This window comes from Staurois parvus, unplaced genomic scaffold (genome assembly GCF_062004578.1).
Source record: "Staurois parvus isolate SC_StPar_1 unplaced genomic scaffold, SC_StPar_1.0 ptg000723l, whole genome shotgun sequence".
Classification (NCBI taxonomy): Eukaryota; Metazoa; Chordata; class Amphibia; order Anura; family Ranidae; genus Staurois; species Staurois parvus.
Window position 1 is genome coordinate 1,478,574 of NW_028318519.1, and position 16,640 is coordinate 1,495,213.

Below are 16,640 nucleotides of genomic sequence, written 5' to 3' on the forward strand. Positions count from 1 at the left end.
CACAGAATTGTTACTGAGGGCCACAGAACCGTTACTTAGGGCCACAGAATTGTTACTCAGGGACAGACACAGAATTGTTACTGAGGGACACAGAATTGTTACTGAGGGCCACAGAAACGTTCATCAGGGACACAGAATTGTTACTGAGGGCCACAGAACCGTTACTTAGGGCCACATAAAAGTTAATCAGGGACACAGAATTGTTACTGAGGGCCACAGAACCGTTACTTAGGGCCACAGAATTGTTACTCAGGGACAGACACAGAATTGTTACTGAGGGACACAGGATTGTTACTGAGGGACACAGAATTGTTACTGAGGGCCACAGAACCGTTACTTAGGGCCACAGAAACGTTAATCAGGGACACAGAATTGTTACTGAGGGCCACAGAACCGTTACTTAGGGCCACAGAATTGTTACTCAGGGACACAGAATTGTTACTGAGGGCCACAGAACCGTTACTTAGGGCCACAGAATTGTTACTCAGGGACAGACACAGAATTGTTACTGAGGGACACAGAATTGTTACTGAGGGCCACAGAAACGTTCATCAGGGACACAGAATTGTTACTGAGGGCCACAGAACCGTTACTTAGGGCCACATAAAAGTTAATCAGGGACACAGAATTGTTACTGAGGGCCACAGAACCGTTACTTAGGGCCACAGAATTGTTACTCAGGGACAGACACAGAATTGTTACTGAGGGACACAGAATTGTTACTGAGGGACACAGAATTGTTACTGAGGGCCACAGAACCGTTACTTAGGGCCACAGAAACGTTAATCAGGGACACAGAATTGTTACTGAGGGCCACAGAACCGTTACTTAGGGCCACATAAACGTTAATCAGGGACACAGAATTGTTACTGAGGGCCACAGAACCGTTACTTAGGGCCACAGAATTGTTACTCACGGACAGACACAGAATTGTTTCTTGAGGGACACAGAATTGTTACTGAGGGCCACAGAACCGTTACTTAGGGCCACAGAAACGTTAATCAGGGACACAGAATTGTTACTGAGGGCCACAGAACCGTTACTTAGGGCCACGTAAACGTTAATCAGGGACAGACACAGAATTGTTACTGAGGGACACAGAATTGTTACTGAGGGCCACAGAACTGTTACTTAGGGCCACAGAATTGTTACTTAGGGACACAGAATTGTTACTGAGGGCCACAGAACCGTTACTTAGGGCCACAGATTTGTTACTTAGGGACACAGAATTGTTACTGAGGGCCACAGAACTGTTACTTAGGGCCACAGAATTGTTACTCGGACAGACACAGAATTGTTACTCAGGGATACAGAATTGTTACTGAGGGCCACAGAACCGTTACTTAGGGCCACAGAATTGTTACTCAGGGACACAGAATTGTTACTGAGGGCCACAGAACTGTTACTTAGGGCCACAGAATTGTTACTCAGGGACACAGAATTGTTACTGAGGGCCACAGAACTGTTACTTAGGGCCACAGAATTGTTACTCAGGGACACAGAATTGTTACTGAGGGCCACAGAACTGTTACTTAGGGCCACAGAATTGTTACTCGGACAGACACAGAATTGTTACTCAGGGACACAGAATTGTTACTGAGGGCCACAGAACCGTTACTTAGGGCCACATAAACGTTAATCAGGGACACAGAATTGTTACTGAGGGCCACAGAACCGTTACTTAGGGCCACATAATTGTTACTCAGGGACAGACACAGAATTGTTACTGAGGGACACAGAATTGTTACTGAGGGCCACAGAACCGTTACTTAGGGCCACAGAATTGTTACTCAGGGACAGACACAGAATTGTTACTCAGGGACACAGAATTGTTACTCAGGGACACAGAATCGTTGAATTAAAGAGTATGTCAGACAACATGCAGAGGAGTGGCAGAGGAGGCAATGTTTTAGGAGCGAGCAGATGTGGCAGCAGAGGAAGGGGTCGAGGCAGCGCTATTCGCAGCCAGAGGCCAGTGCTCCCGGTGTCATCCAGCGGTCGTGTCTCCACCGACAACCCTGCCGTCGTCGATTGGTTGGCTCGGTCGTCTTCCTCTTCCCAGGTCACCTCTGACACCTACAGCCAACGGTCGGTGGGTACGTCAGACACAACCGTTAGTTGGCATGGCCCGGGACCAAGCCCACTGAAATCACGTGTCCTCTACTTGCCCCTGTCCTTTGGTGTTCCCTCACCAAGCGAAGTATCGCATGCTGTGGGCTCAGCCCCACTGTACAGTGAGGAAGAGCTAACAGAGGGTGGTCAGGAACGGGGGGAGACATCCACCTTTTCAGCAGCCAGGCGAAGAAGTAGTGGCGAGGAGAGTGGCTCGGTAGCCGGTCTAGAGACAGGTCTGTCTCCTGACCCAGACGCAGCCGAGGGGGCTAGTAGTGAGGCGGAGACCCTACTTGATGATGAGGAGGTTGATCGCACTTGGCAGCCTCGTCGTCATCAGGCAATTTCTTCCGCATCATCAGGAGAAGAGGGTGGCAGCTTGGCAGCGAGCAAAACAGTCGGTGGGTTGCCCAGGAGACAGCAGCAGGGTCGCAGCAGTGTCAGTGGAGCCAAACGGCCCTGGAGTAGAGCACCAGCTCCACTGCAGCCTACCACCACGGCCAGTAGTGGTGCCGGTGTGCACGGAGGAAGCAGCAGTCAGCCAGTGAGGAGTATCGGGGGCAAAGTTTCCTACTCGGCGGTGTGGCAATTTTTTGTCAAGCTGCCCGAGGAAGTAAACGTAGCCGTATGTCGACTATGTGGCCAGAAAGTCAAGCGTGGCCAGGGGGCCCATGTTGGGACTACAGCGTTGCGGCAGCATATGCAGCGTCGCCATTTGGTGGCCTGGGAAAACCGTGATAAAGATACGGCGGTTCTGCCCGCCCCAGCCCCCGCTCCATCACCCGCTCCGTTACTTGCTCCGTCACCTGACGTCAATCGCCCTCCATCAGCCAGTCAATGCTCCAACACCTCTGCTGAGGGGAGTTGTCGCTCGTTGGCATCTTCCGCTCGTTCAGATGCTCCTTCTCCTGCTACTCCTCTTCACGGATTCCGTCAGCAGTCTTTCTTGGAATCCGTTTCCAAGAGACAACAGTTTGCGAGCACGCACCCGACGGTGCAAAAGCTGAACGTCCTCCTGTCCAAGTTGCTGGTGCTGCAGTCCCTCCCTTTCCAAGTGGTGGACTCAGCACCTTTCCGAGAAATGATGGCTTGTGCCGCGCCGCGGTGGAGAGTGCCAAGCCGTCATTTCTTCGCCAAAAAGGCAGTGCCAGCCCTGCATTCACATGTAGAAGAGATGGTGGGCCAGTCTTTGAGCATGTCGGTCTCTGCCAAAGTGCACGGCAGCGCCGACATGTGGAGCTGTAACTACGGTCAGGGACAGTACATGTCATTTACGGCCCACTGGGTGAACGTGGTGTCGTCACAGCCGCACCAGCAACTTGGACAGGTCACGCCGCTTTTGCCTCCACGTTTGCACGTCCTTGGTCCGGCAAAGATGTCCGCCTCTACCACCTCTTCTTCCGCCGTGTCCTCAGCCGCCACCCCCGTGCCAAGTCCCATTACCCGACCGGCATATCACATGTGCAGGGCGCAACGGTGTCACGCTGTGCTGCACCTGGTATGCCTTGGCGAACGTAGTCACACAGGGGAGGAACTTCTCAGTGTAATGAACAGAGAAATCGACAGATGGCTGTCTCCGCGCAAACTCAAAATCGGAACCATGTTGACCGACAACGGAAAGAACATGGTGTCTGCTCTGCGTCAAGGAAGGTTGTGCCATGCGCCATGCATGGCTCACGTGTTCAATCTGGTTGTCAAGCGGTTCCTAAAATCCACCATCCCACTGCAAGACATCCTTAAAATGTCACGTAAACTTTGCATGCATTTCAGCCATTCCTACACCGCAAAGCACACCCTCCTTGAGCTGCAGCGGCAGAACGGAATTGCACAGCATCGCCTGATCTGCGACGTTGCAACAAGGTGGAATTCAACCCTACACATGTTAGACCGCCTTTACGAACAGCGAAAGGCCATCACCGATTTCCTGATGTTACAAGCGGATAAAGGTACTCCCCTGTGTAACTTTGATGTCAGCCATTGGCAGCTCATGCGTGACACCTGCCGCTTGCTCAGGCCCTTTGAGGAGGCCACGCTATTTGTGAGTCGGCAGGACTATGGGATGAACGACGTCATTCCTCTGTTGCACGTCCTGGAACAAATGCTGTTAACAATGGCTGGTCAGGGTGCGGTAGACGTGGCGCACAGATCTCAACGCCACATGACCCCTGTGGGGGCAGGACAGGAAGAAGAGGAGGAGGTGGAGGAGGACATTTGTGCTCAGGAATTATTGAGTGAAATGGGTGGTTTTTCCACTCAGCGGACAGGAGTGGAGGAGCAGGAGCATCTGGTAGAGGAGGAGGAGGAGGAGACAGAGGACCCAGACGCACCGTGGCAGTATGCTGTGGAGATGGAGGCAGGGAGTCCCTCGCATTCCTTGGCACAAATGGCCCATAGCATGCTCGGTTGCTTGCGTAGCGACAGCCGAATAATAACCATCAGACAGAGGGATGACTTTTGGCTGTCCACCTTGTTGGACCCTCGCTACCGTTCAAAAATGGTGGCCTTTTTCACACCTGCTGAGAGGGAGGCCAAAATAACGTACTATAAAAACCACCTATGTAGTCAGTTGGTCTCTGCCTTTGTGCGCCAACGTCCATCCTCAGACACTGTGGGCCCTGTGCGCTCGCGTTCCGCTGCCATGGCAGCAGGGGAGGGGTGGGGTGGTAGGAGCAGTGGCAGCTCCACCAGCAGCGGCTGCCTCAGTCTGCAGTCGATGATGAGTAGCTTTCTTCACCAGCGCAGTGAGGAAACTACTAACCAGCCGCAGCAGCAGCAGCAGCAGCATCAGGTGGACCTGGAGCAGGACCTCAAACAACAGGCTTGGGCCTACTTGGACAGCACCCTGCCAACCGAGGTAGACAATCCCCTTGACTACTGGGCAACGAAACTTGACCTTTGGCCCCAACTAGCTGAATTTGCCCTTGAAAGGCTGTCATGCCCGGCCAGTAGCGTGGCATCGGAGCGCGTGTTTAGTGCGGCAGGAGGTATTGTAACTCCGCGGAGGACACGACTGTCCACCCAAAGTGTGGAGAGACTCACGTTTGTGAAAATGAATCAGGCGTGGATTAGTCTGGATTTCAAACCACCAGTTCCTGACACAACTGACTAAATCCGCCATGAATCATGCCTCAAACATGTGCCACTTTCAGGTCTCCTCACACACTGCTGGTGTGTTCCATTTTTTGTCATAGGGTGCTGGCAGATTACGGGCCTCCCATAGCTGCTGCCAGGCCCCTAATCTGCCATGGGCCCCTATATACCGCCTCCTCATGCTGCTGCCAAGTCCAGAGTCTGTCATGGGTCCCTGTACGGCCTCCCATTGCTGCTGTCTCCATCGCCACACTCTGCCATGTGCCAATTTCAGGTCTCCTCACACACTGCTGGTGTGTTGAATTTTTTGACATAGGGTGCTGGCAGATTACGGGCCTCCTATAGCTGCTGCCAGGCCCCTAATCTGCCATGGGCCCCTATATACCGCCTCCTCATGCTGCTGCCAAGTCCAGAGTCTGTCATGGGTCCCTGTACGGCCTCCCATTGCTGCTGTCTCCATCGCCACACTCTGCCATGTGCCACTTTCAGGTCTCCTCACACACTGCTGGTGTGTTGAATTTTTTGACATAGGGTGCTGGCAGATTACGGGCCTCCCATAGCTGCTGCCAGGCCCCTAATCTGCCATAGGCCCCTATATACCGCCTCCTCATGCTGCTGCCAGGTCCAGAGTCTCTCATGGGTCCCTGTACGGCCTCCCATTGCTGCTGTCTCCATCGCCACACTCTGCCATGTGCCACTTTCAGGTCTCCTCACACACTGCTGGTGTGTTGAATTTTTTGACATAGGGTGCTGGCAGATTACGGGCCTCCCATAGCTGCTGCCAGGCCCCTAATCTGCCATGGGCCCCTATATACCGCCTCCTCATGCTGCTGCCAAGTCCAGAGTCTGTCATGGGTCCCTGTACGGCCTCCCATTGCTGCTGTCTCCATTGCCACACTCTGCCATGTGCCAATTTCAGGTCTCCTCACACACTGCTGGTGTGTTGAATTTTTTGACATAGGGTGCTGGCAGATTACGGGCCTCCTATAGCTGCTGCCAGGCCCCTAATCTGCCATGGGCCCCTATATACCGCCTCCTCATGCTGCTGCCAAGTCCAGAGTCTGTCATGGGTCCCTGTACGGCCTCCCATTGCTGCTGTCTCCATCGCCACACTCTGCCATGTGCCACTTTCAGGTCTCCTCACACACTGCTGGTGTGTTGAATTTTTTGACATAGGGTGCTGGCAGATTACGGGCCTCCCATAGCTGCTGCCAGGCCCCTAATCTGCCATGGGCCCCTATATACCGCCTCCTCATGCTGCTGCCAAGTCCAGAGTCTGTCATGGGTCCCTGTACGGCCTCCCATTGCTGCTGTCTCCATCGCCACACTCTGCCATGTGCCACTTTCAGGTCTCCTCACACTGCTGGTGTGTTGAATTTTTTGACATAGGGTGCTGGAAGATTACGGGCCTCCTATAGCTGCTGCCAGGCCCCTAATCTGCCATAGGCCCCTATATACCGCCTCCTCATGCTGCTGCCAGGTCCAGAGTCTCTCATGGGTCCCTGTACGGCCTCCCATTGCTGCTGTCTCCATCGCCACACTCTGCCATGTGCCACTTTCAGGTCTCCTCACACACTGCTGGTGTGTTGAATTTTTTGACATAGGGTGCTGGCAGATTACGGGCCTCCCATAGCTGCTGCCAGGCCCCTAATCTGCCATGGGCCCCTATATACCGCCTCCTCATGCTGCTGCCAAGTCCAGAGTCTGTCATGGGTCCCTGTACGGCCTCCCATTGCTGCTGTCTCCATTGCCACACTCTGCCATGTGCCACTTTCAGGTCTCCTCACACTGCTGGTGTGTTGAATTTTTTGACATATGGTGCTGGCAGATTACGGGCCTCCTATAGCTTCTGCCAGGCCCCTAATCTGCCATAGGCCTCTATATACCGCCTCCTCATGCTGCTGCCAAGTCCAGAGTCTGTCATGGGTCCCTGTACGGCCTCCCATTGCTGCTGTCTCCATCGCCACACTCTGCCATGTGCCACTTTCAGGTCTCCTCACACTGCTGGTGTGTTGAATTTTTTGACATAGGGTGCTGGCAGATTACGGGCCTCCTATAGCTGCTGCCAGGCCCCTAATCTGCCATGGGCCCCTATATACCGCCTCCTCATACTGCTGCCAAGTCCAGAGTCTGTCATGGGTCCCTGTACGGCCTCCCATTGCGGCTGTCTCCATCGCCACACTCTGCCATGTGCCACTTTCAGGTCTCCTCACACTGCTGGTGTGTTGAATTTTTTGACATAGGGTGCTGGAAGATTACGGGCCTCCTATAGCTGCTGCCAGGCCCCTAATCTGCCATAGGCCTCTATATACCGCCTCCTCATGCTGCTGCCAAGTCCAGAGTCTGTCATGGGTCCCTGTACGGCCTCCCATTGCTGCTGTCTCCATCGCCACACTCTGCCATGTGCCACTTTCAGGTCTCCTCACACACTGCTGGTGTGTTGAATTTTTTGACATAGGGTGCTGGCAGATTACGGGCCTCCCATAGCTGCTGCCAGGCCCCTAATCTGCCATGGGCCCCTATATACCGCCTCCTCATGCTGCTGCCAAGTCCAGAGTCTGTCATGGGTCCCTGTACGGCCTCCCATTGCTGCTGTCTCCATCGCCACACTCTGCCATGTGCCACTTTCAGGTCTCCTCACACACTGCTGGTGTGTTCAATTTTTTGACATAGGGTGCTGGCAGATTACGGGCCTCCTATAGCTGCTGCCAGGCCCCTAATCTGCCATGGGCCCCTATATACCGCCTCCTCATGCTGCTGCCAAGTCCAGAGTCTGTCATGGGTCCCTGTACGGCCTCCCATTGCTGCTGTCTCCATCGCCACACTCTGCCATGTGCCACTTTCAGGTCTCCTCACACTGCTGGTGTGTTGAATTTTTTGACATAGGGTGCTGGCAGATTACGGGCCTCCTATAGCTGCTGCCAGGCCCCTAATCTGCCATGGGCCCCTATATACCGCCTCCTCATACTGCTGCCAAGTCCAGAGTCTGTCATGGGTCCCTGTACGGCCTCCCATTGCTGCTGTCTCCATCGCCACACTCTGCCATGTGCCGCTTTCAGGTCTCCTCACACTGCTGGTGTGTTGAATTTTTTGACATAGGGTGCTGGAAGATTACGGGCCTCCTATAGCTGCTGCCAGGCCCCTAATCTGCCATAGGCCTCTATATACCGCCTCCTCATGCTGCTGCCAAGTCCAGAGTCTGTCATGGGTCCCTGTACGGCCTCCCATTGCTGCTGTCTCCATCGCCACACTCTGCCATGTGCCACTTTCAGGTCTCCTCACACACTGCTGGTGTGTTGAATTTTTTGACATAGGGTGCTGGCAGATTACGGGCCTCCCATAGCTGCTGCCAGGCCCCTAATCTGCCATGGGCCCCTATATACCGCCTCCTCATGCTGCTGCCAAGTCCAGAGTCTGTCATGGGTCCCTGTACGGCCTCCCATTGCTGCTGTCTCCATCGCCACACTCTGCCATGTGCCACTTTCAGGTCTCCTCACACACTGCTGGTGTGTTCAATTTTTTGACATAGGGTGCTGGCAGATTACGGGCCTCCTATAGCTGCTGCCAGGCCCCTAATCTGCCATGGGCCCCTATATACCGCCTCCTCATGCTGCTGCCAAGTCCAGAGTCTGTCATGGGTCCCTGTACGGCCTCCCATTGCTGCTGTCTCCATCGCCACACTCTGCCATGTGCCACTTTCAGGTCTCCTCACACTGCTGGTGTGTTGAATTTTTTGACATAGGGTGCTGGCAGATTACGGGCCTCCTATAGCTGCTGCCAGGCCCCTAATCTGCCATAGGCCCCTATATACCGCCTCCTCATGCTGCTGCCAGGTCCAGAGTCTCTCATGGGTCCCTGTACGGCCTCCCATTGCTGCTGTCTCCATCGCCACACTCTGCCATGTGCCACTTTCAGGTCTCCTCACACACTGCTGGTGTGTTGAATTTTTTGACATAGGGTGCTGGCAGATTACGGGCCTCCCATAGCTGCTGCCAGGCCCCTAATCTGCCATGGGCCCCTATATACCGCCTCCTCATGCTGCTGCCAAGTCCAGAGTCTGTCATGGGTCCCTGTACGGCCTCCCATTGCTGCTGTCTCCATCGCCACACTCTGCCATGTGCCACTTTCAGGTCTCCTCACACTGCTGGTGTGTTGAATTTTTTGACATAGGGTGCTGGCAGATTACGGGCCTCCTATAGCTGCTGCCAGGCCCCTAATCTGCCATAGGCCCCTATATACCGCCTCCTCATGCTGCTGCCAGGTCCAGAGTCTCTCATGGGTCCCTGTACAGCCTCCCATTGCTGCTGTCTCCATCGCCACACTCTGCCATGTGCCACTTTCAGGTCTCCTCACACACTGCTGGTGTGTTGAATTTTTTGACATAGGGTGCTGGCACATTACGGGCCTCCCATAGCTGCTGCCAGGCCCCTAATCTGCCATGGGCCCCTATATACCGTCTCCTCATGCTGTTGCCAAGTCCAGAGTCTGTCATGGGTCCCTGTACGGCCTCCCATTGCTGCTGTCTCCATCGCCACACTCTGCCATGTGCCACTTTCAGGTCTCCTCACACTGCTGGTGTGTTGAATTTTTTGACATAGGGTGCTGGCAGATTACGGGCCTCCTATAGCTGCTGCCAGGCCCCTAATCTGCCATAGGCCTCTATATACCGCCTCCTCATGCTGCTGCCAAGTCCAGAGTCTGTCATGGGTCCCTGTACGGCCTCCCATTGCTGCTGTCTCCATCGCCACACTCTGCCATGTGCCACTTTCAGGTCTCCTCACACTACTGGTGTGTTGAATTTTTTGACATAGGGTGCTGGCAGATTACGGGCCTCCTATAGCTGCTGCCAGGCCCCTAATCTGCCATAGGCCCCTATATACCGCCTCCTCATGCTGCTGCCAGGTCCAGAGTCTGTCATGGGTCCCTGTACGGCCTCCCATTGCTGCTGTCTCCATCGCCACACTCTGCCATGTGCCACTTTCAGGTCTCCTCACACACTGCTGGTGTGTTCAATTTTTTGACATAGGGTGCTGGCAGATTACGGGCCTCCTATAGCTGCTGCCAGGCCCCTAATCTGCCATAGGCCTCTATATACCGCCTCCTCATGCTGCTGCCAAGTCCAGAGTCTGTCATGGGTCCCTGTACGGCCTCCCATTGCTGCTGTCTCCATCGCCACACTCTGCTATGTGCCACTTTCAGGTCTCCTCACACACTGCTGGTGTGTTGAATTTTTTGACATAGGGTGCTGGCACATTACGGGCCTCCCATAGCTGCTGCCAGGCCCCTAATCTGCCATGGGCCCCTATATACCGCCTCCTCATGCTGCTGCCAAGTCCAGAGTCTGTCATGGGTCCGTGTACGGCCTCCCATTGCTGCTGTCTCCATTGCCACACTCTGCCATGTGCCACTTTCAGGTCTCCTCACACTGCTGGTGTGTTGAATTTTTTGACATAGGGTGCTGGCAGATTACGGGCCTCCTATAGCTGCTGCCAGGCCCCTAATCTGCCATGGGCCCCTATATACCGCCTCCTCATGCTGCTGCCAGGTCCAGAGTCTCTCATGGGTCCCTGTACGGCCTCCCATTGCTGCTGTCTCCATCGCCACACTCTGCCATGTGCCACTTTCAGGTCTCCTCACACTGCTGGTGTGTTGAATTTTTTGACATAGGGTGCTGGCAGATTACGGGCCTCCTATAGCTGCTGCCAGGCCCCTAATCTGCCATAGGCCCCTATATACCGCCTCCTCATGCTGCTGCCAGGTCCAGAGTCTCTCATGGGTCCCTGTACGGCCTCCCATTGCTGCTGTCTCCATCGCCACACTCTGCCATGTGCCACTTTCAGGTCTCCTCACACTGCTGGTGTGTTGAATTTTTTGACATAGGGTGCTGGCAGATTACGGGCCTCCTATAGCTGCTGCCAGGCCCCTAATCTGCCATGGGCCCCTATACCGCCTCCTCATGCTGCTGCCAGGTCCAGAGTCTCTCATGGGTCCCTGTACGGCCTCCCATTGCTGCTGTCTCCATCGCCACACTCTGCCATGTGCCACTTTCAGGTCTCCTCACACTGCTGGTGGGTTCCATTTTTTGTCATAGGGTGCTGGCAGATTACGGGCCTCCCATAGCTGCTGCCAGGCCCCTAATCTGCCATGGGCCCCCGTACCGACTCCTCATGCTGCTGCCAGGCCCGTAATCTGTCATGGGCCCCTGTTGTCGCTTGTTGGCATATTCCGCTCGTTCAGATGCTCCTTCTCCTGCTACTCCTCTTCACGGATTCCGTCAGCAGTCTTTCTTGGAATCCGTTTCCAAGAGACAACAGTTTGCGAGCACGCACCCGACGGTGCAGAAGCTGAACGTCCTCCTGTCCAAGTTGCTGCTGCCAGGCTCGTAATCTGTCATGCGCCCCTTTACCGCCTCCTCATGCTGCTGCCAGGTCCAGAGTGTGTCATGGGCCCCCGTACCGACTCCTCATGCTGCTGCCAGGCCCGTAATCTGTCATGGGCCCCTGTACCGCCTCCCCATGCTGCTGCCAGGTCCAGAGTGTGTCATGGGTCCCTGTATGGCCTCCCATTGCTGCTGCCAGGCCCGTAATCTGCCATGGGCCCCCGTACCGACTCCTCATGCTGCTGCCAGGCCCGTAATCTGTCATGGGCCCCTGTACCGCCTCCTCATGCTGCTGCCAGGTCCAGAGTGTGTCATGGGTCCCTGTACGGCCTCCCATTGCTGCTGTCTCTATCGCCACACTCTGCCATGTGCCACTTTCAGGTCTCCTCACACTGCTGGTGGTTTCCATTTTTGTCATAGGGTGCTGTATGGCCTCCCATTGCTGCTGCCTCCACCGCCACACTGTGGCTCCACACTCTGGTTTTGGCCCCGTGACTGCCCAAATGAGTGAAGTGTGCGGTGATTCTAAGATCGACGGCACTCATCTGCATGTCATACTGCCTGACAGTATTATTTCTCTTCCCCAGCAGACTCCAAGGGCATTTAAATTAAAGGTACAGTGTTCTGCACTAATATTAAGTCTCTCTGAAGCCTAGAAACACCCTTTTTTAAGTTAAATTCACAGCGAATATATTCGACTCGAATCGAAATTTTTCCACGAATTCGCCGAATCAAATTTTTGAATACTTCGCTCATCTCTAATCACCATGTATAATACATAAGGGGAGATATGATCTCCATGTATAATACATAAGGGGGGATATGATCACCATGTATAATACATAAGGGGGATATGATCTCCATGTGTAATACATAAGGGGGGATATGATCTCCATGTATAATACATAAGGGGGGATATGATCTCCATGTATAATACATAAGGGGAGATATGATCACCATGTATAATACATAAGGGGAGATATGATCTCCATGTATAATACATAAGGGGGGATATGATCACCATGTATAATACATAAGGGGGATATGATCTCCATGTATAATACATAAGGGGGATATGATCTCCATGTATAATACATAAGGGGGGATATGATCACCATGTATAATACATAAGGGGGATATGATCTCCATGTATAATACATAAGGGGGATATGATCTCCATGTATAGTACATAAGGGGGGATATGATCTCCATGTATAATACATAAGGGGGGATATGATCTCCATGTATAATACATAAGGGGGATATGATCTCCATGTATAATACATAAGGGGGATATGATCTCCATGAATAATACATAAGGGGGGATATGATCTCCATGTATAATACATAAGGGGGGGTATGATCACCATGTATAATACATAAGGGGGGATATGATCACCATGTATAATACATAAGGGGGATATGATCTCCATGTATAATACATAAGGGGGATATGATCTCCATGTATAATACATAAGGGGGATATGATCTCCATGTATAATACATAAGGGGGGATATGATCTCCATGTATAATACATAAGGGGGATATGATCTCCATGTATAATACATAAGGGGGGATATGATCTCCATGTATAATACATAAGGGGGATATGATCACCATGTATAATACATAAGGGGGGATATGATCTCCATGTATAATACATAAGGGGGATATGATCTCCATGTATAATACATAAGGGGGGGGGATATGATCTCCATGTATAATACATAAGGGGGATATGATCACCATGTATAATACATAAGGGGGGATATGATCTCCATGTATAATACATAAGGGGGATATGATCTCCATGTATAATACATAAGGGGGGGGATATGATCTCCATGTATAATACATAAGGGGGGGGGATATGATCTCCATGTATAATACATAAGGGGGATATGATCTCCATGTATAATACATAAGGGGGGATATGATCTCCATGTATAATACATAAGGGGGATATGATCTCCATGTATAATACATAAGGGGGGATATGATCTCCATGTATAATACATAAGGGGGGATATGATCTCCATGTATAATACATAAGGGGGGGATATGATCTCCATGTATAATACATAAGGGGGGATATGATCTCCATGTATAATACATAAGGGGGGATATGATCTCCATGTATAATACATAAGGGGGGATATGATCTCCATGTATAATACATAAGGGGGGATATGATCTCCATGTATAATACATAAGGGGGGATATGATCTCCATGTATAATACATAAGGGGGGATATGATCTCCATGTAAAATACATAAGGGGGATATGATCACCATGTATAATACATAAGGGGGATATGATCACCATGTACAATACATAAGGGGGGATATGATCTCCATGTATAATACATAAGGGGGGATATGATCTCCATGTATAATACATAAGGGGGGATATGATCTCCATGTATAATACATAAGGGGGATATAATATCCATGTATAAATACATCAGTGGTTCATATAGTGAACTCGGTGTACAACTATAAACCTGAGGTCATCACAGAGGAAAAGGGGGCACACTTTACGTCTGGAGGAAAAGAAATGTAATCTCCAAACACGGAAAGGTTTCTTCACAGTAAGAGCTGTGAAAATGTGGAACAGACTCCCTAAAGAGTTGGTTCTGGCCAGCTCAGTGGATTGCTTTAAAAAAAAGTCCTGGTTTGTTTCTTAGATACATAGAATATAACTGGAAACTAACATTTATAGGTAAAGTTGATCCAGGGAATATCCGATTGCTTCTCGTGGGATTTTTTTCCCCTACAGGAGCAAAAAGGATCGTGCTTTGCTGGGTTTTTTTTGCCTTCCTCTGGATCAACTGTGGGTATAGGATTATAACTTTTTTTTTTTTTTTAATGGTTGAATTGGATGGACTTTTGTCTTTTTTCAGCCAGACTAACTATGTATGTAACTATGTAACTACATAATTGCCCAGTTTGGATCCTTCAAAAAACTTTTAGAAATATAGATACTTTGTTCTGGGAACTTATTACCCTTACTACCCTTCAGCTCGCCAAGGATAGTGGGGGTCTGGCAGTCCCTACCGCCAGATTTTACTATCTAGCCTCCCAACTCCAACACATGTATGGGTGTCACGTACCTGATGGGAGACTGAATTGATGAGGCCGGCCTCACTTGTGTCTCTAGCCTTGACCCCGCTGAGGTTTGAACAGAGGGAGTCTAGGGACCAGGGGGACAAGAGCACCAGTGGTTGTTGCTTGCGGCTCTTGCAGGTGGTGACCTTGGTAGGCAGAGTATCTTCTGATTTGGGCACCGTAATAGCAGACAGAGCAGGTTCTGGGTAATGCCCGATGTGCAGCAGCGCAAGGTAGGTAGCCAGGACACAGGACAGAAGCAGGGTCATAGGATAGCCGGGGTCATCAACAGTCGGGCAGCCCGGTACAGAATCAGAAGGAAAAGCCAAAGTCAGGAGCAGAGCCGAAGTCAGGAACCAGGAGCAGGAGAGTAATCGGAGTCGGGTCAGGAACAAGCCGGGTCAGCAACAAAGGAATCGTACAGGAGTAAGCAGGACACAGGGGGGAGCTGAAGACCAGTCAGCACTGAACCTGAGCAGAGGCCCTCCTTAAATAGCCCGTATGGCGCCAATCTTCACCGTGCGTGTGCACGTGTGCCTGCATGTACGCGATCGCGCAGTCCTGCGCGCCTGCGCACAACCGGCAATTCTTCTGCGGGATCTCTTTCGCGCATGCACGTTCCCGATCGCAAATCTTCTTGCTGGAAATCCCTTACAATGGGTGACATTCAGTTAACACTCTAGACCCCATTAAATGCATTTTATTGTCCAGACTTCCGTAAGCCCCCTTAGTGGACCTGTTGGTATCCGGTCTATTTCAGGTACACCGTACATTTCCAACATTTTACATGCTTCATCATCTGTGGGAATCTGTTAGGGACCTAATATCTCATAAAGGATATATGCCCATTTGGAATAACCCTAACCTCCATGAATTGGCCACACTTACAGGTTTCTGTACTTGGCGGTATTATACATCTACAACAACTGTATAATAATGATGTTCTGTTATCTTTTGAAAACCTAGTGGAGACATATCATTTAACACATAAGATGTTTTTTCAATATCTTTAGCTCGGTCATGCTTTACATTGTCAGGCTGTCTCGATGGAGTTGAAATATAATGCCTCTGGAAATGGCGGTATCCTCATCCAGCACTAAAAGGGCGTTGATAGCGGATTTATACTCAGCCCTACATGCCACATTTATTTGAAGTGTGGAGACAGATGGGAGGAGGATTTGGGTCCCTTTACAAAGATCAATGGCAGCAAGCTCTTGAACTCATCCCTAAGGTATCATTATCTCCCTCTCAATGGTTGACACAACTATTTATTATACACAGGGTTCATTATACCCCACAGCGATTGCACACTTGGGGTAGAAGTTCTGCATCCAACTGCCCATGTTGTACGGTTCATAATGGGTCTCTGATCCATATGCTGTGGAGGTGTCCCAAACTACATTGTTATTGGAGCACAATTTTTGGTATACTTAACTACATTTGTTCTACACAGGTCCCTCTAGACTAGAGGTTTCAATATCGCACAAGACAGGTGGGCCAGACCCAAAGGAAAACCCGCAAACTTAGCACAGATAAGATGGTAGAAACACATTAACCCCTTCACCTTGGCTAGTCCAGCCGTAACTAACTAACTAACAGTAGGAAACCTGCCTACAGGCTGGAGATAATAACGCCAACAGGACAAAAATGGCTGCTCAAACAGAGGCTCTGGATCCTGACTCTCACTGCAAACATTTCAGCAGTGATGCAGGCTATCTTTGGTTTCCAGATGGCTCTTACCTCAAGAATAGACCACCTTCGGTTAGATACTGGCCTGATCTGCCATGACCTAGATCAAGGGTCTCCAAACTATAGCCCTCCAGCTGTTGAGGTACTACAACTCCCTTGCCTGTGGCTGTCAGAGTCTTGCAAGGCCTCATGGGACTTGCACTTCCTCAACACCTGGAGGGCCATAGTTTGGAGACCCTTGCTCTAGACCAGGGGTGGGCA